Source organism: Moschus berezovskii, chromosome 4, assembly GCF_049115385.1.
Source record: "Moschus berezovskii isolate FMDL1 chromosome 4, NW_MosBer_1.0, whole genome shotgun sequence".
Taxonomy (NCBI): domain Eukaryota; kingdom Metazoa; phylum Chordata; class Mammalia; order Artiodactyla; family Moschidae; genus Moschus; species Moschus berezovskii.
The window spans coordinates 95,102,048-95,128,428 of record NC_142463.1 but is presented as its reverse complement, the minus strand read 5'-3'; the positions used below and the strand labels follow the sequence as shown (position 1 = coordinate 95,128,428).

The 26,381-nt window shown below is 46.1% G+C and overlaps 1 protein-coding gene and 1 pseudogene across 2 annotated transcripts in view; both read right to left on the bottom strand.

Moving 5' to 3' along the window:
• VANGL1 (VANGL planar cell polarity protein 1) overlaps nt 1–1,368 on the bottom strand; it is a 62,441-nt gene extending 61,073 nt beyond the window's left edge. For both annotated transcript variants that reach the window (XM_055402028.2, XM_055402029.2), the window contains exon 1: nt 1,227–1,368. The gene's annotated coding sequence lies outside the window, so the exon portion shown is untranslated. The remainder of the gene's footprint in view (nt 1–1,226) is intronic.
• On the bottom strand, nt 388–24,881 carry LOC148778098 (small ribosomal subunit protein uS2-like; annotated as a pseudogene).
• Between the last annotated feature and the right edge of the window lie 1,500 nt (nt 24,882–26,381).

The window sequence follows — 26,381 nt, the reverse complement described above, 5'->3', positions numbered from 1 at the left end:
GTGACACAAGTTATAATATTTTTCCAGCAACCTTGTAAAATTTATAAACACATCAGTGAAAACGCAAGATTCTTTACAGCTTGCTAGCTTTTGGAATAAGTGTCTAAAAATACATGCATTACCAACCACAGCCCCCTCAAAGGGGTTTAACAAAATGCACGTGTCAGCCACTCAATCATCATCATAAAGCGCTCTAACGTCTCTTCACGAGCAACTAAACGAGCTCACAACACCTTCTCGGGTGGGCCTTTTCCCTGGTTTGAAGCTGTGAAAACTGAGCCACGGATTTCTCAGCTCCGAGTCTCACTAGCTCATCGCCCGGCCGCCAGGCCGCGGCTCCGCCCCACTCCTGCCTCCGCCACCGACGCGTTTAAATTTTTAAAAGCTTCACACTTCTCTGGACGCGTTTGCTTGGGGCAGTTCAAAGCCTGTGGGAGGAAATGAGGTCCTGCCCGTGGCGAAGGCTGCCCCGGTGCAGTGAGATCGCCTCCAACCGGGACGCCTCGGGCAGAGACTTGCAGGACACCTCCTGCTCCACCTCGGCGTTTTTGAAAGTAAACTCCTACCTGCCTGTTGCGCTCTCTGAAGCGCAACCGGACTCGCGCCCCCGCCTCCCGCCGGCCTCCTGGGCCGGTTCCATTCTGTGAGCGAGGTGGAAACACAGGCCAGCTCTGTGCTGATTTCTGGCCCTGGGTCGGGCGGGCCCCCGGGCGCGAGAGTTTCCCGGGTCGAGCTCCGCGGCGGGGTGGGAACCACGGAGCGCGCCTGGCTCCCGGGCAGCGAGCGCAGGGCGCCCCGGCCGCCGCCTCGCACGGCGGCTCCCTCCGCCCGGGTGCCTGTGTGCATGCTCGGCCACTCCCTGCCGGCCGGGACGCGCACCCCAAAGTACAGCCTGGGGAGAAGGGAGCGTCCGAGGCGTGGGGAGGGAATGCCCGGACAGAGGAAGCGGGTGCGCGGGGAGCGGAGCGGGAGGGGCGCAGCACGCGCGGATGGGAGAGGACTGGGTCCCGGGAAGCTCGGCTCGCGCTGCGGTCCGCGGGAGGGGAGGGCGCTCCCGGCCAGGGGCAGGGGGAGGGCAGGGAACCGGGGTCGGAGTCCCGGGTGGGGCTGCGGGAGGAGGACGCAGGGGCTAGCGGGGTCCCGGGTTCGGGTGGGGGCGTCTTCCCGCGCAAGGGCTGCACCCCGCGCCTGCCGCTCAGCCGCGGCCGGCCTCCGGCGGGACTCACCTCCGCGCCGGCCGTGCGGGCGCCGCGGCCCGCGGTCTCGGCTCGCAGCGGCCCCGGCTCTGCGGCCTGCGCTGGGCTCCAGTAGAGGCAGAGCCCCGCCGCCGCCGCCGCCGCCGCTGCACTGCTGCTTTCCGCTTCCTGTCCCGGCGCCGCCCCGCAGCCCGAGCCCAGCCCTGAGAGCCCGGCGCGGCCGCGAGCCAAGAGCAGCGAGCGCGGCCGGCCGCCCGCGGGCCCGGCCCACCTGCAGCGGAGGGCGGGGCCGGGCCGGCGTCTTCCCAGCCCGCAGGAGCCCGGCGCCCCGAACACACACACGCGCACACACCCTCGCGCAAGCACACTCGTTCCCACACAGACCCCAGGGGCTGACCACACACACACACACACGCATCACAGACACATGCTCAGAGATTGACCCCTACCCACTTGCTCAAGGGTTTGCCTGATGGGTCAGAGGGTAAAGAATCTGCCTGCAATGAGGGGAACCTGGGTTCGATTCCTGGATTGGGAAGATCCCCTGGAGGAGGGTATGGCAACCCACTCCAGTAGTCTTGCCTGGAGAATCCCCATGGACAGAGGAGCCTGGCGGGCTACAGTCCATGGAGTCACAGAGAGTCGGACTGAACAACTAAGCACAGCACTTGCTCAAGCTCACAGCCTCACACACATACAGACTCACAATCATACACAGAAATTCAAGCCCGTTTGTGCACAGTGGAGCCCCAACACACATATATTTGCATGGCAGCGCAAGGACTAAACTGCCCCCCTCCACAAACGTATGCACACTTAAATACACATATTCCAAGAATTAGCCCACAAATATCCGTATATGCACACATCTCAAACAACATACACACTCACAAACTCTCACACAGCCCAGGAAATAACCCCACATATAACTGTACACACCCAGACCCCCTATAGGCCCCCAAAGCTAAATCTATCACTCCTCCTCCATTTAACCGAGTGGTGACTGCCCCCCAACCCCAGTCTCCTAGAAACTAGTAGAAGAGAACACCTCTGAAGGCAGGCAGCCCCAGGTTCCAATCTTGATTCAACCAGGTCTGTTTCTGTCTCTCTGTTTACCTGTCTGAAAAGCAGGGAAGATAATAAAGCCAGCCTTGCAGGATAGTGGTGAGGATTATGAAAAGTGGCTGGTCCCTGGAGGCACTAAGAGTTGCCAACTATTCAGAGGAACATTTTCACTCTTCTTACTTAGTTGTCTGGTGTGGGTGGATAGGGTCAGGGATCAATGTGGAGAGTCCAGAATCTGGCTGGGACCCACAGAAGTTTACATGGCAGTACTCGCCAGTAGACGTGGTGTATAATGAAGCAGTGTGGGCAGTTGGGTGGTGAAATACACCTATGCTGAACTAGCCTTAGTTATGGAACTGTAGCCTCTAAAGCTGTCACTCTCCCCTCACCACCTCTTCCCCATCCTCCCCAACCCCCTTTCTCTCTCCTATATGTATTTCTTGAGGACATAATATGTTCCATGTAGGTGATCTTTGCACAGCCCACAGCCCAGCAGCCCTAATGTTCACTCTAAGGGGTGTAAGGAGTCAATCGCCACCACCACCCCCCCAACCTCCTACCTGTCTTCTGAGGGCAGCCAGCTTCCTGAGGGTAAAGCCTGTTGTCTCTCTACCTGAATCAGTGCTCAGAGGCAGAAATGTAGAGCTTTGTAAAAACATGTCTCTTTCATCTTTAAAATGTAGACCCTTCAAAGTTGCAACAGGCCAGGGATCTCCAATTCTAGTTATGATACACCTGAATAGCCCCCATGTGAGCTACAGATCCTCAGTGGGTTCCCATGAGAAGCGATTTTAATTCACATTGGTGTATTATGTCTAGCTACCTTATCATGTGGATGCTTTTGTGGCAGAGAGGGGTAGTGCAAAATAAACCCTTTTTAAAGATAAATTCACCTATAAATGCCATCTACTGCTTGTTTTTAATCTAACAATATCAAGTATTCGAGTTGAAAAAATTCTCAGGAACTGAATTTTCTGTGTAACCCAGCTCCCATTATCTGTTACAAAGTGGGTCAGCCATATCCTAGGGTCTGGTTAGTAGGCTTATTCAGCTCTTGCCTAGAGTCGAGTGCTCCAGCTTAGCCTTAATCATTAAAAAAAAAAAAAAAAGTAATACTGGGGACTCAATCTGCCACTCCTTGGTCTTATTATTTACACCAAACTCATTTGGGAATTGGGGTACTATGTACTGGGTGCTTTCAAAACAACAGCGTGACTGTAATTCCACAGTCATGAGTGTGTATCTCCATTCCTGCTCAGTCTTTGCAAACCCAGAATGCTACCCAAGAAAGTTTTTCCTGTCTACTAATGCTATGTCTTACATAAAGCCTTCTCCAGTTCTCCCAACCAGAAAATATTTTCTTTCCCTCATTTGAATTCTCTGGATTTGTTTATTCACCTTCTACCTTGTATTGGTTATTTTATCTCACTCCTCAATAATGTGTAAATGCTGTCTTTATCTCTTTCCTATCAGATATTTGCTCATAGTAGTCATTTTGAAAAATACTTAGCAAATGAGTGAACAACTATAAAATACTACTTGCCCTGGGAGATTAATAATCTAATCAGGGAATAATCTAATTGGAAAGTTATGACATGTGCACATAAAGATTGTTGTTGTTGAGTCACCAAGTTTTGTCTGACTCTTTTGCGACCTCATGGGCTGCAGTCTGCCAAGCTCCTCTGTCCATTGGATTTCCCAGGCAAGAATACTGGAGTGGGTAACCCTTTCCTTCTCCAGGGCATCTTCCTTGGAACCGGAGTCTCCTGCATTAGCAGGCAGATTCTTTACCGCTGAGCCACGTGAGAAGCCTGAACAAAAAGATAATTAACAACAAAAGAGTATGTAAAATGCACTATTGGAACACTTTTTAAGAAGTCACTTATTCAGCCTCGAGAATTCTGAGTATACTTGAAAAACAGGAGTTCAGTGAGAAAGGCTTGTGATCAGCCAAGTAGATTGCATCAAGTTATGCTTTAAAACAGATAGACTTTATACATAAGATTGTCTCTTGCCCTTACTTCGACACTGTTTACATGTAGTTCACAAATATTTCTAATAAACTTCATTGTCTGATTCCTAAGCCCACTGTAGATTAGAAACACATTAAAAGAGAACAGGAGGTGACCTCAGGAGACCCCAGGAACTGCAAAGAGGGGGGTGGTCATTGCAAGGATTGTTTAACCCCAAAACTCATACTGTTTCCTTTCACTAGTTTCTCCTCTTGATACATGACCACAGCATAGAAAACTGATGACCCTGAGTTATAAAAGTTAGATGCATATTCTATAGATAGTACTCTATTTAAGAAGACAGGGAAGATGCTGAAAAAAAAAATAGATTTCCATCCAAAATGTTTGAGAAGTTTAAAAGGGCTGATTCTTTTTTTAAAATTATTTATTTATTTTTGGTTGCACTGGGTTTTCATCGCTGTATGCAGGCTTTCTCTAGTTGCGGCAAGTAAGAACTACTCTTCGCTGTGGTGTACCAGTTCTCGTTTCGGTGGCTTCTCTTATTGCAGTCACAGGCACTAGGCTTTTGGGCTTCAGTAGTTGCTGGACACAGGCTCAGTAGTTGTGGTGCATGGGCTTAGTTGCTCTAAGTCATGTGGAATCCTCCCAGACCAGGCATCGAACGCCTGTTCCCTGCATTGGCAGACGGACTCCTATCCACTGCACCACCAGGAAAGTCCAAAATACTGATTTTTTAAAAGTCCTTTTTATGTAAAATACAGAGGTCTACACATGTGTAAAATACGCATACGGAGGTATGTGTAATACCTGTTTATATGTTAATAATGTCAGTGATGAAAATACGAAAATAATGTCTTGTGTTATGATTAATGTCTTGTTTAATGTTTATAAGAAAATAATGTCTTGATGAAAGTGAAAGAGAGTGAAAAAGTTGGCTTAACACTCAACATTTAGAAAACTAAGATCATGGCTTCCGGTCCCATCACTTCATGGCAAATAGATGGGGAAACAATGGAAATAGTGACAGATTTTATTTTCAGGGGCTCCAAATTACTGCAGATAGTGACTGCAGCTGTGAAATTAAAAGATGCTTGCTCTTTGGAAGAAATGCTATGACCAACCTAGACAGCATATTTAAAAGCAGAGATATTACTTTGCCAACAAAGGTCCCTCTAGTCAAAGCTATGGTTTTTCCATTAGTCATGTATAGATGTGAGAGTTTGACTATAAAGAAGGCTGAGTGCCAAAGAATTGATGCTTTTGAACTGTGGTATTGGAGAAGACTCTTTTGAGTCCCTTGGATTGCAAGGAGTCCAACCAGTCCAACCTAAAGGAAATCAGTCCTGAATATTCATTGGAAGGACTGATGCTGAAGCTGAAACTCCAATCCTTTGGCCACCTGATGTGAAGAACTGACTCATTTAAAAAGACCCTGGTGCTGGGAAAGATTGAAGGTGGGAGGAGAAGGAGACAACAGAGGATGAGATGGTTGGATGGCATCACTGACTTGGTGGACATGAGTTTGAGTAAGCTCCAGGAGTTAGTGAGGGACAGGGAAGCCTGGAATGCTGCAGTCCATGGAGTCGGAAAGAGTCAGACACAACTGAGCGACTGAACTGAACTGAACTGAACTGAATGTCAGTGATGAGGTGTTAAAATATGGGATATTAAAAGACTTCCCTGGTGGTTCAGTGGTTAAGACTCCTCACTGCCAATGCAGGTGGTGTGGGTTTGATCCCTGGTCATGGAACTAAGATCCCACATGCTGCAACCAAAAACTATGGGTTATTAGTGCCCATGAGGAGAAGTCTGAATGGTCAGGGTCAAATTGTCCATGAGGTCAAGGAAAGAAAAAATGGAAAAGAGGGAAGAAAGAAATAGAATGAGCATAAGTGGAGAACAGTGGCTGCAACAGTGATTGGTTTATCTCAGTTCAGTTCAGTTCAGTTCAGTTCAGGTCAGTCGCTCAGTCGTGTCCGTCTCTCCGCGACCCCATGAATCACAGCACGCCAGGCCTCCCTGTCCATCACCAACTCCCTGAGTTCACTCAAACTCATGTCCACAGAGTCGGTGATGCCATCCAGCCATCTCATTCTCTGTCGTTCCCTTCTCCTCCCGCCCCCAACCTTTCCCAGCATCAGAGTCTTTTCCAGTGAGTCAACTCGTCGCATGAGGTGGCCAAAGTATTGCAGTTTCAGCTTTAGTATCAGTCCCTCCAATGAACATCCAGGATTGATCTCCTTCAGAATGGACTGGTTGGATCTCCTTGCAGTATAAGGGACTCTCAAGAGTCTTCTCCAACACCACAGTTCAAAAGCATCCATTCTTCAACAATCAGCTTTCTTCACAGTCCAACTCTCACATCCATACATGACCACGGGAAAAACCATTGCCTTGACTAGACGGACCTTGGTTGGCAAAGTAATGTCTCTGCTTTTTAATATATTATCAAGGTTGGTCATAACTTTCCTTCCAAGGAGCAAGCGTCTTTTAATTTCATGGCTGCAATCAGCATCTGCAGTGATTTTGGAGCCCAAAAAAATAAAGTCTGACACTGTTTCCACTGTTTTTCCATCTATTTCCCATGAAGTGATGGGACCAGAGGCCATGATCTTCGTTTTCTGAATGTTGAGCTTCAAGCCAACCTTTTCACTCTCCTCTTTCACTTTCATCAAGAGGCTTTTGAGTTCCTCTTCACTTTCTGCCATAAGGGTAGTGTCATCTGCATATCTGAGGTTATTGATATTTCTCCCAGCAATCTTGATTCCAGCTTGTGCTTCTTCCAGCCCAGCATTCCTCATGATGTACTCTGCACATAAGTTAAATAAGCAAGGTGACAATATACAGCCTTGACGTACTCCTTTTCCTATTTGGAACCAGTCTGTTGTTCCATGTCCAGTTCTGACTGTTGCTTCCTGACCTGCATACAGGTTTCTCAAGAGGCAGGTCAGGTGGTCTGGGATTCCCATCTCTTTCAGAATGTTCCACAGTTTATTGTGATCCACACAGTCAAAGGCTTTGGCATAGTCAATGAAGCAGAAATAGATGTTTTTCTGAAACTCTCTTGCTTTCTCCATGATCCAGCGGATGTTGGCAATTTGATCTCTGGTGCCTCTGCCTTTTCTAAAACCTGCTTGAACATCTGGGAGTTCACGGTTTACATACTGCTGAAGCCTGGCTTGGAGAATTTTGAGCATGACTTTACTAGCGTGTGAGATGAGTGCAATTGTGCGGTAGTTTGCGCCTTCTTTGGCATTGCCTTTCTTTGGGATTGGAATGAAGACTGACCTCTTCCAGTCTTGTGGCCACTGCTGAGTTTTCCAAATCTGCTGGCATATTGAGTGCAGCACTTTCACAGCATCATCTTTCAAGACTTGAAATAGCTCAACTGGAATTCCATCACCTCCACTAGCTTTGTTCGTAGTGATGCTTTCTAAGGCCCACTTGACTTCACATTCCAAGATGTCTGGCTCTAGGTCAGTGATCACGTTATCGTTACTATCTTGGTCGTGAAGATCTTTTTTGTACAGTTCTTCTGTGTATTCCTGCCACCTCTTCTTAATATCTTCTGCTTCTGTTAGGTCCATGCCATTTCTGTCCTTTATCGAGCCCATCTTTGCATGCAATGTTCCCTTGGAATCTCTAATTTTCTTGAAGAGGTCTCTTGTTTTTCCTATTCTGTTGTTTTCCTCTATTTCTTTGCATTGATCACTGAGGAAGTCTTTCTTATCTCTCCTTGCTATTCTTTGGAACTCTGCATTCAGATGCTTATATCTTTCCTTTTCTCCTTTGCTTTTCGCCTCTCTTCTTTTCACAGCTATTTGAACAGTAACAAAGGGCAAAATGATAGGATACTGAGTGAGGAATTCCCCAGGTCGGTAGGTTTATCTCAAGTGCTTGCTTAATAAATCTGATTTGAATAAATGAGTAAATAGTGTTTCTGTTTGGAGTCTGGACATGGGTGTGGAGATACAGTCAAGGACGTGAGCAGAGCAGTTAAGCTTAATATAAGGGCCTGTGCTGAGACATGGAGGATTCAACATTGAGTGACTAGGATTAAAGTTTGAGAACTTCAAATCCAACTCTAGTGTCTGAACTTTTAAAAACGGGCTGCTGCTGTTGCTGCTGCTAAGTCACTTCAGTCGTGTCCAACTCTGTGTGACCCCATAGACGGAAGCCCACCAGGCTCCCCCGTCCCTGGGATTCTCCAGGCAAGAACCCCGGAGCGGGCTGCCATTTCCTTCTCCAATGTGTGAAAGTGAAAAGTGAAAGTGAAGTCGCTCAGTCGTGTCTAGTAACATAATAAAGTATTCATCCATCCATCCATTCATTCAAAAACACATACTTAGTACCTTCTAGAGGCAGGCAATGTATGAGCTACTGGAGATATAAAAGCAGATAATGTATCTTTGATCTGTGATTTAACGATTTAGTCAACAAATCTTTATTGAGCTCTACTCTGTGCCAGTCACTATTCTAGGCTCTGGGGATACATCAAAATAGACCAAAGCTTCTGCCCTGGTGGAGTTTATATTCTAGAGGGGGGAGATGGACAAACAAGCAGCATGTATATCATGTCAGATGGTTTAGCAAGGGCTCAGGAGAGAACAAAGTTGGATGAGGCATGGGGGTGGGGGCACCGTGTGCACCTCACTGTCCTGGAGGATCTTGGGCTGCTGTGCAAGACTGCAGCTTCAGCAGAGGCTCAAGGTGGAAGAGGAGAGTGCTGGGCGGGGGTGGGGTAGAAGCCGCTGCGTCACTTCACCCAGCCATGACCCTGGGAGCAGACCTTGAAGGATGAGTATTTGACAGATGAAGAGGGAGGAAGCATCCTGGGCACAGGCACAGAAGTGTGACAGAGTGTATCCAGGAAGCCAAGTCTGGTGGGGCTGCAGAGGCTGCTGAGGAAGAGCGGGGGCAGGGTGGCCCAGGAGGCCTGCTGGGAGCTGCAGGTCTGGAGGGATGAGGCAATGAAAGGGCGCGGCTGTCAGGGAGGACAGGAAGAAAGCATTGGAGCTGCAGAGCTCCTCAGAGGACTGTGGGCCATTTGGCCCGGGAAGAGCAGAAGGGAGGAAGCAGGGCTGGGATGGGTGGAGGGGGATGGCACGACCTGGAAAAGAGAGTCAGAGTCCAGAGCTCTCAGGGCTTTATATGGTGGGCTTAAAACTGTAGATCTTATCTGGGAGGCCATAGGGAGCCATTGATTGAAGTTTTCACAGAGACGAATAAGATGAGTTGACTTCATGGTTTGGAGAGTGGCTTCCTGAGGAAAAAGTCAAGGCAGAGGGACCCTTTAGGAGAGACAAGGGAAACCTGATGTGACAATTGGGCCTGAGTTATTGCAGTCTTTGTAGGCATGTATCAGTCATAAATGGGGAACAGAGAGGAAGAAGTTCTAGGAGAAAAAACAAGTTCAATTTCAGGTATGTTGAGTGCAAGTACCTCTGGGAGGTGCAGGTACAAACAATAATAGGTCACTTTTATGAAGCATTTATTAAATACCAACACTGTGCTGAGTATTTTACAGGTTTTGATTCATCCTTCACTGCGACCTGTGTTTTAGGGATTGTATTATCTGTGTTTTACAGAGAAGGAAGCCCAGGCATAGAAAGGTTAAAAAGTGGCAGGAGATCATGAAGCTGCTGACAGGTGGGGCCAGGCTTTGACCTCAGCTTGGCTGACCACAGACTCCCCACCTTTACTCCATCAGCGATACCACGTCTTGGCAGTGTGCGTTTACAACTCTGGAGATCAGCTACTGACAATGAATATGGCTTTCAGAGATTAGACGTGGTTGACAGTACAGTAGAGAAAACAGCAGGAGGTGGGTAGAAACAGGCAGAACATGTGAGGCAGAGAGATATGACAGGGACATGTGCAGGTGACGGGTCATTGTTGTCTCGTTTCAACATAGAAAACCCTGAAGCCTGTTTATAGACCAGGGAGAAGAAATCTTAAATTTCAAAATTTAAGAAGGGAGGGGTAACTTAGGAGATGGGTGGAAGGACCAGCTTTGGAAAGGCACAGAGAGGTGAGCCAAAGGTGAGTGTGGAGGTTCAAGGGTATTTTGTAGGAAGCAAGAGGCTCTGACAGAGCCTGGGAGGCCAGGAGATGGAGTCGGGCCAGAGAAAGGTGTATCTGCAGCTTCTCAGGAGCCCTTGGAGCACCTGATTGCCACTGAGATGGAAATCACAGAAAACGTACATTCCCTACTTTGTGCAAACCATTTGGATGGACAAACAGACTCTAATGGCCTCTAAGGGACCCCAGACATTGTCTTCTCTACAGTTTCTTCGAAGTCTAAGAATTGTTATATTCAATGAGTTGTTTGAGGTGAGTGTGGGATGTCTAAATAGAGACTTGGAAAAGGAGAGGAAATGGTGGGACTTTCTATTAAATAGCTTTGAGGGGCTTGGGATTGTAGTCTGTGGACGAGAAAGCAAATGTGCTCTGTATAAAGTGATCAGGCCCAGGGGGACCTAAAGGAGCAGCCAAGATCCCTGGGCCAGGTGCACTAACACCCCAGTGGGGCCAGGTGTCAGCACTGACGCTGCTTTGCAGGCCTGGGAGTGGGCAGCCCGCTCCCAGGCCCAGTGGCTCTCATTGCCTGGGGGGCTGGGAGGCAGCGCGATGTCAGGTAGAACTGATTCTAGAAGCAGGATGCTGCCCAGGCTTCAGTCAGCCCCTCCTGTTCACTGGTTATCAGTGGAAAGGAGAGAAGGCAGGGGCAGAGAGCCCGATAAAGACACCAGTCTGTGCACATGACCTTGGGCCTTCTAAGTATTCCCAAGGCAATTCCACCTTGCCGGGGCAGTGCAAAGGATCACACTCAAGGCCAACTGTGGACAGGGATGGGCTGGCTAATAGTGCCTTCTGGGGACTGGTAGTTTCTTCTGCATTGTTGTTTTTAATCTGGGGTGTCATCGTCAGTAAGTCATTACCTATTTATGAGAAGCACTTGAATAACTCCTCACGCACCGTGTTAAGCTAATTACTTGGACTGACACCCGGTAGCATAGTTTCCTGAAGGTGAACCAGCCTCTGCTGCTGCTGGCCTGGGCTCATTCTCTCTGAGGAGACACAGGTGTGTAAGGAAGCGGCCCCTCGGCTTCTGGCCCATTGCCGGATCCACTCCCTGCAAGTCAAGAACCGTCTCCATGGTTGCCACAGTACGGGAGGGACTCATCGAGTCATCAAAAGACAGCAACATTAATCCATCTTACTGATCAGGGTTTGAGCTAATCATGCCTTTTTATTTTCTGCATTTCTGATGCTTTGACATCTGGGGGCCTTGCTGCCCGCCTCTGCTGCTGCTGCTAAGTCACTTCAGTCGTGTCCGACTCTGTGTGACCCCATAGACGGAAGCCCACCAGGCTCCCCCATCCCTGGGATTCTCCAGGCAAGAACACCGGAGCGGACTGCCATTTCCTTCTCCAATGTGTGAAAGTGAAAAGTGAAAGTGAAGTCGCTCAGTCGTGTCCGACCCTTAGCGACCCCACGGACTGCAGCCCACCAGGCTCCTCCATCCATGGGATTTTCCAGGCAAGAGCACTGGAGTGGCTTGCCATTGCCTTCTCCGAGCTAATTCCTAGAGGTGGTTAATACTCACAAGCAATGTTCCTTTTAGGTAAAACAACCTATCCAGAGCCCGTACCCAGCCTCCTGCCTTATCCGGCTCTCACACTCAGGACCACTATCCATCTTCCCTAATTACCCCAGGGTAGGGTACTGGACCGGAGAAGGCAATGGCACCCCACTCCAGTACTCTTGCCTGGAGAATCCCATGGACAGAGGAGCCTGGTGGGCTGCCGTCTCAGTCGGACACGACTGAAGCGACTTAGCAGCAGCAGCAGGATACTGGACGAGTAGAGACAGCCCCAGCACCCCAGATACTGCTGAAATTATTCAAACTAGCCATCCTGAGCCTGTTTACCCTGCCTCGCTTGCTCCTTTCACAAGAAAATGACGGCGCCTGCCCATGTGTTCCTCCCACTCTCCCTGCCTCCTGACTCACCCTGGTGCTTCTCTATGTGACTGTGCATGGTGTAGGGTACCCCTTCCTCTTGGAATCACCTTCCCAAAGGTAATTGTCCCTTTATCTGTTGGCCTTATGATACCTGAATAGGAATAAACCCTACATTTTAAAGCAGGGTCTCTACTGTAACTGTGCTCATTTGTGACCCATATAAATGATCAGGCAGAGAGAAGGAATTAATGTTTATTGTGCGTTTTATTGTGTGGTACGCATTGTAATAGTCATTTAAGTCTATTATTTAATAGTATTTTCCTGGTAATTCTATAAATTAGATATTTTACAAAAACTCAAACAGTTTAAAGTGGCATTTTCAAGGTCACAGAGGCTAAATCCAGGCCTTCTGTCTCCCAGCCAGGCTTTCCCACTGCACTAGTCATAGATAATGAAGACAGATTTTTTTTCTTGCTGTTTATTTACTCCTTCCCTTCTCTGATTAATGATCACTGCACACCCCATCCTCTACCACTTTTCTTTCCTTCCTCCTTTCCCTTTGAAGTGAAGTCAAGTGTTAGTCCCTCAGTCATGTTCGACTCTTCGCGACCCCATGGATTATAGCCCACAAGGCTCCTCTGTCCATGGAATTCTCCAGGCAAGAATACTGGAATGGGCTGCCATTTTCTTCTCCAGGGGATCTTTCCAATCCAGGGATCAAACCCAGGTCTCTCATACTGCAGGCAGATTCTTTACTGTCTGAGCCACCAGAGAAGTCAACTTTTCTCATTGTCTTTTATCTATCTATCTACCTATTTATGTATAAGAAGCTGTTTATTTTCCATTAACCTGTTTCCATTTTTTAGAGTTTATGGAAGATCAAACTAAAGACCACTTAGGGGTTGTTTGTATCCATTCAGTGGCCTGAGAAGTGGGAGCTGCAAAACCAGTCCTCAGTGGTGGGCTAAGCACTCTGCTTTTAAGTATGGAATAGCTGAATAGGCGCCCAGAGCCCCTGTGCCTTCAGGCCAGTCTGGACTCAGGTTGAGTAGTAGTGAACTTGGGAGCTGGAGTAGTCCATTCACCTGAAATCTGTTCTTGGTCACAGCCTTTTCAGCTGAGCCTACTCTTCCTTTTTGATCTCTACAGGATCCCTTAGAAGCAGAGATCAGGGATAATTTCTGATGGGTGTTTACAGGAGGTGGTGCCATGTATGCCCAGAACTTCCCGGGCCAGCACCCAGCACATCAGACCCACTGAGTGGGCTCCCTTGTTGCTCCACAGGATGGCAATGTCCGCATAATGCAGAGGAGAGTCTGTGTTATGGGAGCGATGGTTAACACAAGACTCCTCTGTGAGAGGCTGGTGTCAGCCCTGGGATCAGTAACCACTGGTAGTCTCGGCTCCCTGACGGTTGCCTGGATCTTGTTAGTGAAGGTTCCAGGAGTGGAGTGCTCACAATAAGAGAGGCTCCAGTGGCAGCAACAAACTTCCACACAACTCTCTGGCCAGTGTTCCTGGGGAATATGACACTGACGTCAATCAGGCAGGTTTTCAATGACAACAATGATGAGAGCTGCTAACAGAAGTTTTACCCAAGTTCTCTCCAGTTTTATGTTGTAGGTGCCACAGAGATTCCTTTTGTAGATGAACTGTTCAATTTGTAAGTCAAGGTTAATGCTACCTAGGTGAGTTTCTGCTGCAAGCAACTTGAGGCCATCCTTCTTTATTTACAGGACATCAAGGACTCCCTTTAAGTTATTATGGAAATGCTGAACAATGCCGTATGAATCCCTGTCTGAGTAGTGCAGACAGGCCCTACCTTTCCCTTTAAAGAAAAAACTTTCTTGGCAGTGTTACTTGTGTTGTGTGTTTTTCAGCTATGTGAAAAGTTGAAAAACAAATTGTAAATTCCATAATATAATAAGTTTTTTTTCTTTTGAGTACAAAAACTTTAAGTTCTGAATTTAAAAATTATTTTCACATTTTAAGTTCAGTAATAACGAGTTGACTCACTGGAAAAGACTCTGATGCTGGGAAAGGTTGGGGGCGGGAGGAGAAGGGGACGACAGAGAATGAGATGGCTGGATGGCATCACCGACTCTATGGACATGAGTTTGAGTGAACTCCGGGAGTTGGTGATGGATAGGGAGGCCTGGCGTGCTGTGATTCATGGGGTCGCAGAGAGTCGGACACGACTGAGCGACTGAACTGAACTGAACTGAATAAAATTTCAAGCATGTGTTTTGTTTTAAATGCTTTTTTAAAACACCAAGTTCAAGGTAGATTAACAGGTCTGGATTTATGCTCCCATATGAAGTAACTCTCAAGAATCTTCTCTAGCACCACAGTTCAAAAGCATCAATTCTTTGGCGATCAGCTTTCTTCACAGTCCAACTCTCACATCCATACATGACCACTGGAAAAACCATAGCCTTGACTAGACGGGCCTTTGTTGGCAAAGTAATGTCTCTGCTTTTTAATATGCTATCTAGGTTGGTCATAACGTTCCTTCCAAGGAGTAAGCGTCTTTTAATTTCATGGCTGCAGTCAGCATCCGCAGTGATTTTGGAGCCCAAAAAAACAAAGTCTGACACTGTTCCACTGTTTCCCCATCTATTTCCCATGAAGTGATGGGACCAGATGCCATGATCTTTGTTTTCTGAATGTTGAGCTTCAAGCCAACCTTTTCACTCTCCTCTTTCACTTTCATCAAGAGGCTTTTGAGTTCCTCTTCACTTTCTGCCATAAGGGTGGTGTCATCTGCATATCTGAGGTTATTGATATTTCTCCTGGTAATCTTGATTCCAGCTTGTGCTTCTTCCAGCCCAGCGTTCCTCATGATGTACTCTGCATATAAGTTAAATAAGCAGGGTAACAATATACAACCTTGACATACTCCTTTTCCTATTTGGAACCAGTCTGTTGTTCCATGTCCAGTTCTAACTGTTGCTTCCTGACCTGCATACAGGTTTCTCAAGAGGCAGGTCAGGTGGTCTGGGATTCCCATCTCTTCCAGGATTTTCCACAGTTTATTGTGATCCACACAGTCAAAGGCTTTGGCATAGTCAATGAAGCAGAAATAGATGTTTTTCTGGAACTCTCTTGCTTTCTCCATGATCCAGAGGATGTTGGCAATTTGATCTCTAGTGCCTCTGCCTTTTCTAAAAGCTGCTTGAACATCTGCAAGTTCACGGTTCACATATTGCTGAAGCCTGGCTTGGAGGATTTTGAGCATGACTTTACTAGCGTGTGAGATGAGTGCAATTGTGTGGTAGTTTGAGCATTCTTTGGCATTGCCTTTCTTTGGGATTGGAATGAAGACTGACCTCTTCCAGTCCTGTGGCCACTACTGAGTTTTCCAGATTTGCTGGCATATTGAGTGCAGCACTTTCACAGCATCATCTTTCAAGATTTGAAATAGCTCAACTGGAATTCCATCACCTCCACTAGCTTTGTTCGTAGTGATGCTTTCTAAGCCTCACTTGGAGAAGACTCTTGAGAGTCCCTTGGACTGCAAGGAGATCCAACCAGTCCATTCTAAAAGAGATCGATCTGGGTGTTCATTGGAAGGACTGATGCTAAAGCTGAAACTCCAATACTTTGGCCACCTCATGCAACAAGTTGACTCACTGGAAAAGACTCTGATTCTGGGAAGGATTGGGGGCGGGAGGAGAAGGGGACGACAGAGAATGAGATGGCTGGATGGCATCACCAACTCGATGGACATGAATTTGAGTGAACTCCAGAAGTTGGTGATGGACAGGGAGGCCTGGCGTGCTGTGATTCATGGGGTCGCAAAGAGTCGGTCACAACTGTACGACTGAACTGAACTGAACTGAATGAAGTAACTATAAATTCTGATAAAATATATGAAACAACAGATTTCAAGAAGTTGGATCATGTAACAGAAGACAGATCCCTGAGATGAAGGAGACCAACTGGGTAATCCCCACTGTTGCCCTAACTTGCTGCCTAAAGAGAGTTTTCAGGCCGTGGCACAGGGAAGACGGAACCAGTCAGAGCCTGGTGGGCTTCCTGCACTGAAAAGGGAGAGATAGGGTTTAAGGAGGCAGAGTAACAGAGATGAGAAAGCTACAGGTATAGAGAACTCTAGAAAAATACAGAGACTTCCCTTGAGTATTCGGTTAACTTCTGTTCGGTGCAAGTATGTGAGGAAAGAATCCCTTGAATCGATTAAAGGGGGCAATACTAGAGTCACACAGTAAATAGTACCTGTTATGACCAGCCAGGCTGGCAAACCTCATAATCTATAAAGCATTGGGTAGTAAAATTGGACTGGTCTTGCCTCAGTAGCGAGGGAGAAAAAACAGCCTGGATTAAATGCTGCTCTGGTTGTGCCAAACAAATCTTAAAAGCAAGACCTGAAAGCCTCATACTGTTTCCAAGTATTTTGTGTTCTAAGCAAAGGTCAAGAGTATTTATGAAATACACAAATATGCAGCATCCAGTAAAGTACAATAACTAGGATCCTGTAAAAATTACCAAACATATAAAGAAGCAGAGGAATGTTGCTCATAAGGAGGAGGGAAATCTGTCATTTGAAATCTATCAACTGACACAGATAATAGAATCAGTAGAACAAACAAAAACCTCTTCAAAACAGTAATTCAAAAAGCTAGGGGTGGCACATCTATTATGGAAAACAGTATGAAGTTTCTTTTAAAAACTAGATATAGAGCTGCCATATGATCTAGCGATCCCACTCCTATGTATCTATCTGGAGAAAACTATAATTTGAAAAGACAACATGTACCCCAATGTTCACTGTAGCACTATTTACAATAGCCAGGACACAGACGCAACTTAAATATCCATCCACAGAGGAATGGAAAAAGAAGAGTTAGTACATATATACTATACATACATATATACTGTACTATACACATATATATATACTACGTGTGTATACAATGGAATATTCAGTTCAGTTCAGTTCAGTTCAGTCGCTCAGTCGTGTCCGACTCTTTGCGACCCCATGAATCACAGCATGCCAGGCCTCCCTGTCCATCACCAACTCCTGGAGTTCACTCAAACTCATGTCCATTGAGTCAGTGATGCCATCCAGCCATCTCATTCTCTGTCGTCCCTTTCTCCTCCCACCCCCAATCCCTCCCACCATCAGACTCTTTTCCAGTGAGTCAACTCGTCGCATGAGGTGGCCAAAGTATTGGAGTTTCAGCTTTAGCATCAGTCCTTCCAATGAACACCCAGGATTGATTTCCTTTAGAATGGACTAGTTGGATCTCCTTGCAGTCCAAGGGACTCTCAAGAGTCTTCTCCAGCACCACAGTTCAAAAGCATGAATTCGTCAGCAATCAGCTTTCTTCACAATCCAACTCTCACATCCATACATGACCACGGGAAAAACCATAGCCTTGACTAGATGGACCTTTGTTGGCAAAGTAATGTCTCTGCTTTTTAATATACTGTCTAGGTTGGTCATAACTTTCCTTCCAAGGGGTAAGCGTCTTTTAATTTCATGGCTACAATCAGCATCTGCAGTGATTTTGGAGCCCCAAAAAATAGTCTGACATTGTTTCCACTGTTTCCCCATCTATTTCCCATGAAGTGATGGGACCAGATGCCATGATCTTTGTTTTCTGAATATAAACACATTACTATATATAAAATGGATATTAGTAACTAACAAAAACACACTGCATAGCACAGGGACTTCTACTCAATATTCTGTAATGACCTATATGGGAATGGAATCTAAAAGAGAGTGGATATATGTATACACATAACTGGATATATGTATGCTGCTGCTGCTGCTGCTAAGTCACTTCAGTCGTGTCCGACTCTGTGTGACCCCATAGACAGAAGCCCACCAGGCTCCCCCGTCCCTGGGATTCTCCAGGCAAGAACACTGGAGTGGGTTGCCATTTCCTACTCCAATGTGTGAAAATGAAAAGTGAAAGTGAAGTCGCTCAGTCGTGTCCGACCCATAGCGACCCCACGGACTGCAGCCTACCAGGCTCCTCCGTCCATGGGATTTTCTAGGCAATAGTACTGGAGTGGCTTGCCATTGCCTTCTCTGGGATATATGTATACATATACATATAACTGATTCACTTTGGATAGCAGAAACTAACACAACAATTAAGTATACTGCAATAAAAATTAATTTTAAAAAGCTCGGGGGGAAAATTAAGCGTCATAACAACAGAAATGGAAGATATAAAAGAAATTCAAGCTGAGCTTCTAGAGATGAAAACTATAATGTCTGAAATTAAAAATATACCAACTAGGATTAACAGGATTAACAAAAGATTAGATATTGTTGGAACAAAGATTAGTGAACTCAGAAAACTCACGTGAGCTCATAGCATTATGAGTGAACTCATAGCATTAGAAACTATTCAAATTTGTTAACCTCTAACGTGCCATGTATAATCTGTTGTTAATCCTATCCAGCATACTTTTTCATTTTTTGGTTTTCATCCTTAAAGTTTTATTCACATCTCTTTTATATTGTCCATGTTTCTACTTAAATTTTTGAAACTATGAAATTCAGTTACTATTTTAATGTCCTTGTCAGCTAAATTTAACATCTGTATCAATTTTCTGTTTTCAAATGGTTGATTGATTTATTTCCCCTCATTATGGTTATATTTTTCTGCCCTTTGAATGCCTATGGGGTGGGAGGTGGGAGAAGGGAGGGAGGTTCAAGAGGGCGAGGCCATATTTATACCTATGACTGATTCATGCTGATGTATGGCAGAAACCAACACAATATTTTAAATCAATTATTCTTCAATTAAAAATAAATACATTAAAAAATAAATATTAGAAGTGACATCTAAAATGAGATCATGGAAACTGAAATCTAAATGATGAAAAAAATAAACTAGTTTGTTGAGTATATGAATAAATCTCTGAAAATCTCTTTCATGTAGAATATATTTCTTATAATAAATAGAAGATATATTTTTAATTTGATTTTTTCATATAAAAAAAGAAATGAATGTTTAATACTTTTTTACTGGATACTAGACATTGTGACTTGTCTTGTTGGACGTTAGATCATTTTGTATTCCTTTAAATATTCCTGAGCATTGCTTTGGGATGCAGTGAGAGTTACTTGGAGGTTGTTTAATCCTTTTAGGTCCTCATTTTAAAACACTTTATGTCAGACCAGGGTCATGTTTACTCTAAGCTAGTTGCTTCCCAACACCAAGGAAGACACTTCTGAGTATACTACCCAACACTGCATGGGTTACGACATGGCAGTGGGCCCTCTCTAGTTAGTGTGAGTGCCAGGCACTTTTCCCTCTCCTCGTGAGTGGTCCTTTCCTCAGTTTCGATACTCTCCTCATGCCAAGGCACTCCTCACTACTGTGCAAGTCTTTAAAGGGGCTCTGAGCATCCCTGTGCAGCCCTCCCCTCTCTGGTACTCCCTATGATAAACTCTAGCTTAGTTTTTCTGGACATTCAGAGCAATGTCTCCTTATCTCATGTGTTGTTCTGGGACTTTCTGGGTTTGCCTTTCCTAACCACAGGAGGCCCAAGGAAGGAAGCCGGGTAATCATAGGCCTTACCTTGCTTGTTCCCTGTCTATCAGGGATCACTGTCCTCTGTTGCCTCACGTGAAAGGTCTCAAACATCGTTTTGTCCAGTTTTAAAATTTCTGGCAGGAGGATAAACCTGGTCACCATTATTTCGTCTTAGTTAAAAGTATAAATAAAACTCTTGGATGATTTACAAGTAATTTAATTATCGATGTGGTTGGCTTTATATCTACCAGGTTGCTAGCTGTTTTCTGTTTGATTTGTTCTTTTCCCCTTTTTTTCTTTTCCTGCTTTCATTTGTGTTAATTGTTTCTTCATGATTTCACTTTATATCCATTATTAGTTAATTCATTCCTTTTTTTTTGAAGACTGTCTTTTAGAGCAGTTATAAATTTATAGGAAAATAAGGAAGAAGGTATGGAGATGTCCCATGTATTCTTTGTCTGTACGCCATACGTGCTTAGTCTTCCCTGTTATCAATATCCTGTACCAGAGTGATCGATTTGTTATAACTGATGAATCTACAATGGTACATCAGAATACCCAAAGTCCTTAGCTTACTTTAGGATTCACTCTCGGTGTTGCAAATTTCAACAAGTGTTTGGACAAGTGTACAGTGACACATGGGCTTCCCTGGTGGCTCAGACTAAAGTGAAGAATCTGCCTGCAACGCAGGAGACCTGGATTCAATCCCTGGGTCTGGAAGATCCCCCAAAGAGAATGGCTACCCACTCCAGTGTTCTTGAACTCTGATGTTCAGAACTCCAGGGACAGAGGAGCCTGGCAGGCTACAGTCCCTGGGGTCACAAAGAGTCAGACACAACTGAGTGACTAACACTCTCATAGTGATATGTACGTATTGTTATGATATCACACAGAGTGTTTTCACTGCCCTAACAATGCTTGGTGCACTGACTATTCATCCCTCCCCAAACCCTTGACATCCACTGGTTATTTTACTGTCTATAGTTTTACCTTTCCCAAAATGTCATATAGTTGGAATCATACAACTGTATGCACATAACTCTTTTAGATTGGTCTATTTCACTTAATAATATACCTTTATATATATTTGAGTGAACTCCGGGAGTTGGCGATGGACAGGGAGGCCTGGCGCGCTGTGGTTCATGGGGTCGCAAAGAGTCAGACACGACTGAGCGACTGAACTGAACTGATGGTTCCCATAGATCGTTTCATGGCTTGATAGCTCATTTCTTTTTGGTGTAGGGTAGTATTCCATTGTCTGGATTTACCACAGATTATCCATTCACCTACTGAAGAACACCTTGGTTATTTCCAAGTTTTCACAATTATGAATAAACATCTGTGTTCAGGTTTTTGTGTAGATATATATTTTTAACTCCAAGTAAATACCAAGGAGCACAATTATTGGATCATATGGTAAGAGTATGTTTAGTTTCATGAGGAATTGCCACATTGTCTTCCAACGTGACTGTCCCATTTTCCATTTCCGCAAGTAATGTATGCGAGTTCCGCATCCTCAACAGCATTTGGTGTTGTCAGAGTTCTGGACTGTGGCCACTCTCACAGGTGTGTGGCATGGCAGTGCTGAAGTGTCTTTGGCCAATTTCCTAATGGGTTTTTTTGTTTTCTTATTGTTGACTTTTACTGGTTTTTGTATATTTTGAGTGACAGTCCTTTATCAGATATGTTTTTTGCAAACATTTTCCTCCAGTCTGTGGCTTGTCTTTTCATTACCTTGACCTTATCTTTCACAGAGCAGAAGTTTTAAAGTAAAGTCCAGCTTATCAATTATTGCTTTCATGGATTCTGTCCTTGCTGTTGTGTCCGTCATCACCATATCCCAGTCGTCTAGGTGTTCTCCTGTTATCGTCCAGGAGTTTATAGTTTTGTGTTTTACACTGAGGTCTTTAACCCATTTGAGTTAATTTTTGTGAAGGGTGATCTGTGTCCAGATTCATCGTCTTTGCGAGTGGATGTCCAGTTGTTTCAGCGCCATTTGTTGAAGAGACTGTTTGCTCCAATGGATTGCCTTTGATCCTTCATCAAAGACCAGTTGACTGTATTCATACGGTCAATTTCTGGGTTCTCTGTTTTGTTCCGTTGATCTATCTCTTTCCAGTCATGCAGTTTTCTTGGCATCAGTGAGGAATTCTGGACCCAAGATCTCTCTTGCTGTCCCTGGGGGTAGAAGATTTTTGCTCCTACTCTTCTAGCAGTGATGGTTCTTTGCCTATTTCCTGGGGGAGAGTTTTCTATATTCTCCCAAGAAACATGGGCTTTACTCCTCCTCTTCTCCCAGAAGCTATGCATCTAGAGGCTGCACTCTCTCTTCCTGACTAGCTTAAGGCTTTTGCTTCATAGGAGAAAAGGATCCAAAGAAGCAAGCAGGGCTTTGAGCCTGTCCCACTCAGCCCTCATTACCTTCTTCCCTCCTGTGTCAGAGGAGACTTTCATCAGTCTGCTGCCCAGCCTCCATTCTTTCTTGTGAGCACCCAGGAGAGGCTCAGAAAGAAACACTTACAAGTGAAGTGAGCTCTCCTGGTGTCTGGGGCCCCCACTATTCCAAACTGATGTGCTGACCCACTCTTGGCCTCCAAGAATGTGTTAAGTTCTTAGTTTACTTTTTAATTGTTGGGTTAGCAGTCTCCTCATTCTCCCAGGCTCTGCCAAAGGAGAGACACTGTGTGCATCCCACCTTGCAGTCGATGGACTTCTTCCTCCTTGGAATTTGGTTTACCTAGTTGCCTTGTTTACACAGATCACTTGTAGGCTCTATAAAAGGTATAATTTTATAGCTTATTCAAATTTTCCTAATGGTTAGGATGGAAATAACTTTCTTTCCAGCTCTCTTCATCCTGAGAGAAAACCTCATTTTCTTCACATTGAATTCACTCTTTTTCTTAATGGCCAGAAGAGGTGATTTTCCCGTTCCACTCAGAGGAGACTGAGGTATTAGAGAGGGTATGCTCCTCAGTTGACAGGTGGTGATGCTGGGACTCCTCAGCTACCAGAAATCTGTGAGACCTTCACTGGGCAGGAGGAGCAGGAGGAGACAGCAGAGAGCCTGGGAGTCCTGGGAGGTAAGAAGGCATGGGGAACAGAGGCTGCCCAGCAGGTGAGATTCCATATATTCACACCTCAGTTGGAGGGAATAATCTAGCTATCAAGCAAAACCAAAAAGTTTGACTGGGTGGCTTTCTGAAATATCACTCACCAGAAATTGGTCCACCCAGGGTAGGGGAAGGAGGATTGTGGAGGATGGTGCTGAAGCACCCTCAAAGCTCTGCTCTGTGCTTAGGATCCAGGACCATGCCTCACTCCGCCTCCTCCACTGCCTGCCCACCTGACCTTTGTAGCTGTGTACTCCTCCACTCCCAACCTCCACACTCATCCATAATGCAGACCGATTAGACAATTTATTGTTTCTCAAAAACACCCCTTCCTTTCTGGACATTATCAACTTGAAGGTGTTCCCCAAACCTGTAGTGCCCTACCCAACTACCACCCAGTGCCCTCAGTTCTTCCCATCCAAAGCTGGGCATGGAGGAACAGTTCTGTGTGAATGTTTGTGTCCATGAGAGTGAAGAAGGTAACTGTGGGCATCGTGTATGTGAAATGAAAGAAAGGGTGTGGATGTGAATGGCAGAATAAGGGCACTGCAACAAAGATGAGAGGGGTCCTGAGGATACTCAAGGGGAGGAGAGGTGGACAAAAATGGGATTGCTGATTCTATCACAATTTTAGAGCAGCCCTGGAGAGATGTCTCATCCATTGGCACTGCTGTTTTGGTAAGATGTGAGTGTCTAGCTGCAAGTGAGACAGAGTTAGCACAGCAAGGTAACAGTGACAGCTCTTGTTGGGGATGCTCTTCCAAGCTGGCTGCACAAAGAGGTACCCTGTGGGGCTGCCTGCTGCAGACATAGTGGGGGCACCTAGATGAATGGCTTGAGGGGCTGGAGAAGGTCTAATGCCAGAGTGGATAGAATCTCACCAATAGGGATTCAATATTTTACCATGTCCTCCATCCCGTGTCATTTAAAATGCAAATCTTTCTAAGAAGGGTGATATGTTTGATTCCTTTGGTCTGGTTTTACATGAACAGCAAGGGCTTTGAACCCTTTAGAACTGAGTTCAAATCCTGACTCTGCCTTTTACCAGCAATGAGCGCTGTGAAACTTTTGTTTTTGACTTTGAAACTGTTCTGAGCATTTATTTCCTCTTTGGTGCAATGAGGATATTGACACCCATCTCACAGGTACGTGAGGATGAAGCGAGGTGTGAACCTGAAATGCCTCACAGAGCATTTGCCTCAAGAATCATCCGTTCACCCATTCATTCAGCCAGTGTTGACTGAGCACCTACTGAGTGCCAGGCACTGCTCTACATGTGGGGGATTCAACAGTGAATAGAGCAAATTCCCCACCATCGTGGAGCTTGTGTTCTAGAAGAGAGGGATAAAAAGGTGAATAAACAGGTAAATGTATATCAGCTTGTAAGTGCTCTGGGGAGGAGCTTCCCCCTTGGCTCAGCAGGTAAAGAATCTACCTGCAATGCAGGAGATGCAGGAGACACAGGCTTGATTCCTGGGTCAGGAAGATCCCCTGGAGGAGGGCATGGCAATCCACTCCAGTATTCTTGCCTGGAGAATCCCATGGACAGTGGAGCCTGGCGGGCTATGGGTCATAGGGTCTCAAAGAGTCAGACACGACTGAGGTGACTTAGCACACACGCGTGCAAGTGCTCCAGGGAACAACAGAGCAAAGGAAGAGGAAGTGTGGGAAAGGGGCACCATGACAATTTCATGTGGGGTGGTCACAGACCTCTTTCTTGAGGTGATGTTTGAGCATGGCCTGAAGGAAGGCAGGGAGCGAGTGGCAAAGATCTGGGGAGAGAGTCGGTGGAGGAGGAGGAGTGAACACAGGTCTGGAGCCTGGGGCAGGCTGGGCGTGTATGAGGAATAAGAGGTGGGGGCAGGAGCAGAGTGCAGAAGGGGAGCCGTGTGAGGGGAGGAGGAGCTGAAGGTCTTCTGTGTCCTGTCGGACTTGTGGGCTCTGGTGAGAACCACAGCTTTTACCCTGAGATGGGAGCTGTGGGAAGGGTGTAAGAGAGGGTGGTGCAGGCCCACGCTCACCCTGGGTGTTGCATGCAGTGTAGACTGCATGGTCGGGAAAGGTGTAGACACCAGGAGACCATTCAGAAGCCACTGTGACAGATGGAAATGTTGCCCAGAACCTTGGTTGAACTGTGTGGGCAGTGAGAAGAGATCAGATCCTGGATAGAAAGTGGAGTTGACAGGATGTGCTGATGAGTGGAATGTAGTGTGAGAGAGACAGCAAGGGGCACTCCAAGTTGTTTCACTAAAGCAACCAGAAGGACAGATGTGTCAGTTACTGAAATGAGGAAGTTGAAGGGGGTGGGCTTTGAGTTGGTTTTGAATGTGTTTGGTTGGACACCCAACTAGAAAAATGGATGGGGGAGTCCGGGGTGCAGAGGAGAGGTTAAGGCTGGAAATAGCAGTGGACAGATAGAGGTAGGGTAGTGTTTGAGGACCATCTCTTCTTTTGTCCCATGTAGGCATGTCTGTAGGCAGGCATAGAGAAGGCTCTGGAAGGAGGGCAGATTTCTGACAGTTGACATTCAGGTTCCACCCAGGTTCCCCTGCTATGTGTTTTTGCAGGTGATTCTTTTCCCAGGTGGCATAATGGTAAAGAATCCTCCTGCCAACATGGGAGATGCAGTTTTGATCCCTGGGTCAGAAAGATCCCCTGGAGAAGGAAACGGCAACCCACACCAGTGTTCTTGCCTGGAGAATTCCATGGACAGAGGAGCCTGGCGGGCTACGGTCCATGGGGTTGCAAGTTGGACATGACTGAGCAACTGAGCAGGCACACACACTCTTTTTGAGCTCATTTGTTTGTCCATAGAGAAGGAGCTGGACCAGGTTGTGTTAAGGTCTGACACACCACAGCTCTGTCTGTCTCATGGAGATTCAAACATGCTTAGAAGAAGAGGCAGCACAGCAAGCCATCCATAACTTGTGTGGGTCCATCACCCACAGTTATTTACCTGGAAAGCAGGGGGAGAGATCCTGGGGCTTAGAACTCACAGAGTCAGGTGCTAAGGGTAGGGTTGAGGATCCATCTGGAAGGATGTGGGTGCTGCTCTTCAGTGTAGAAGGGGCAGAAGATGGGCCTTGCATTGCTGCCCAGAGCCACTCCAAAAGTGGGCTTCCTGCACCTGCTCTCCAGGAGCCTGGCCATTGTCCCAGCTGCTAACTGGCCTGTTCGTTCTGCAGCTCAGACATAAAAGCTCCATTTTCCTAAGAGAACTGACTGCCTTTCCTACAGGAGGCCATCTCTCTGCCTGGAAGTGCTGATCACAACCCAGCTGCACAATTAGATCCAGGCTTCTGGTCCTACAACCAACTGAAGGAAGTAGTTCTTTGGTTGGAAACCCACCAGTCTGTGATTGGTGGCCCCTCAGAGAGTGTTCTAATGAGGCGGAAACTTCACTCAGCCAAGAGAGAAATTAAACTGTGTCGTTAGCATTTCAAGTTGTCAAAAGGGGTGCACTTATGGAATAAATTATCGTGAAATAAAAACCAAAAGCAGCCAAGTCAAATTAAGTGAGAATATAAGTCAAATCATGGATACAGAGCAGG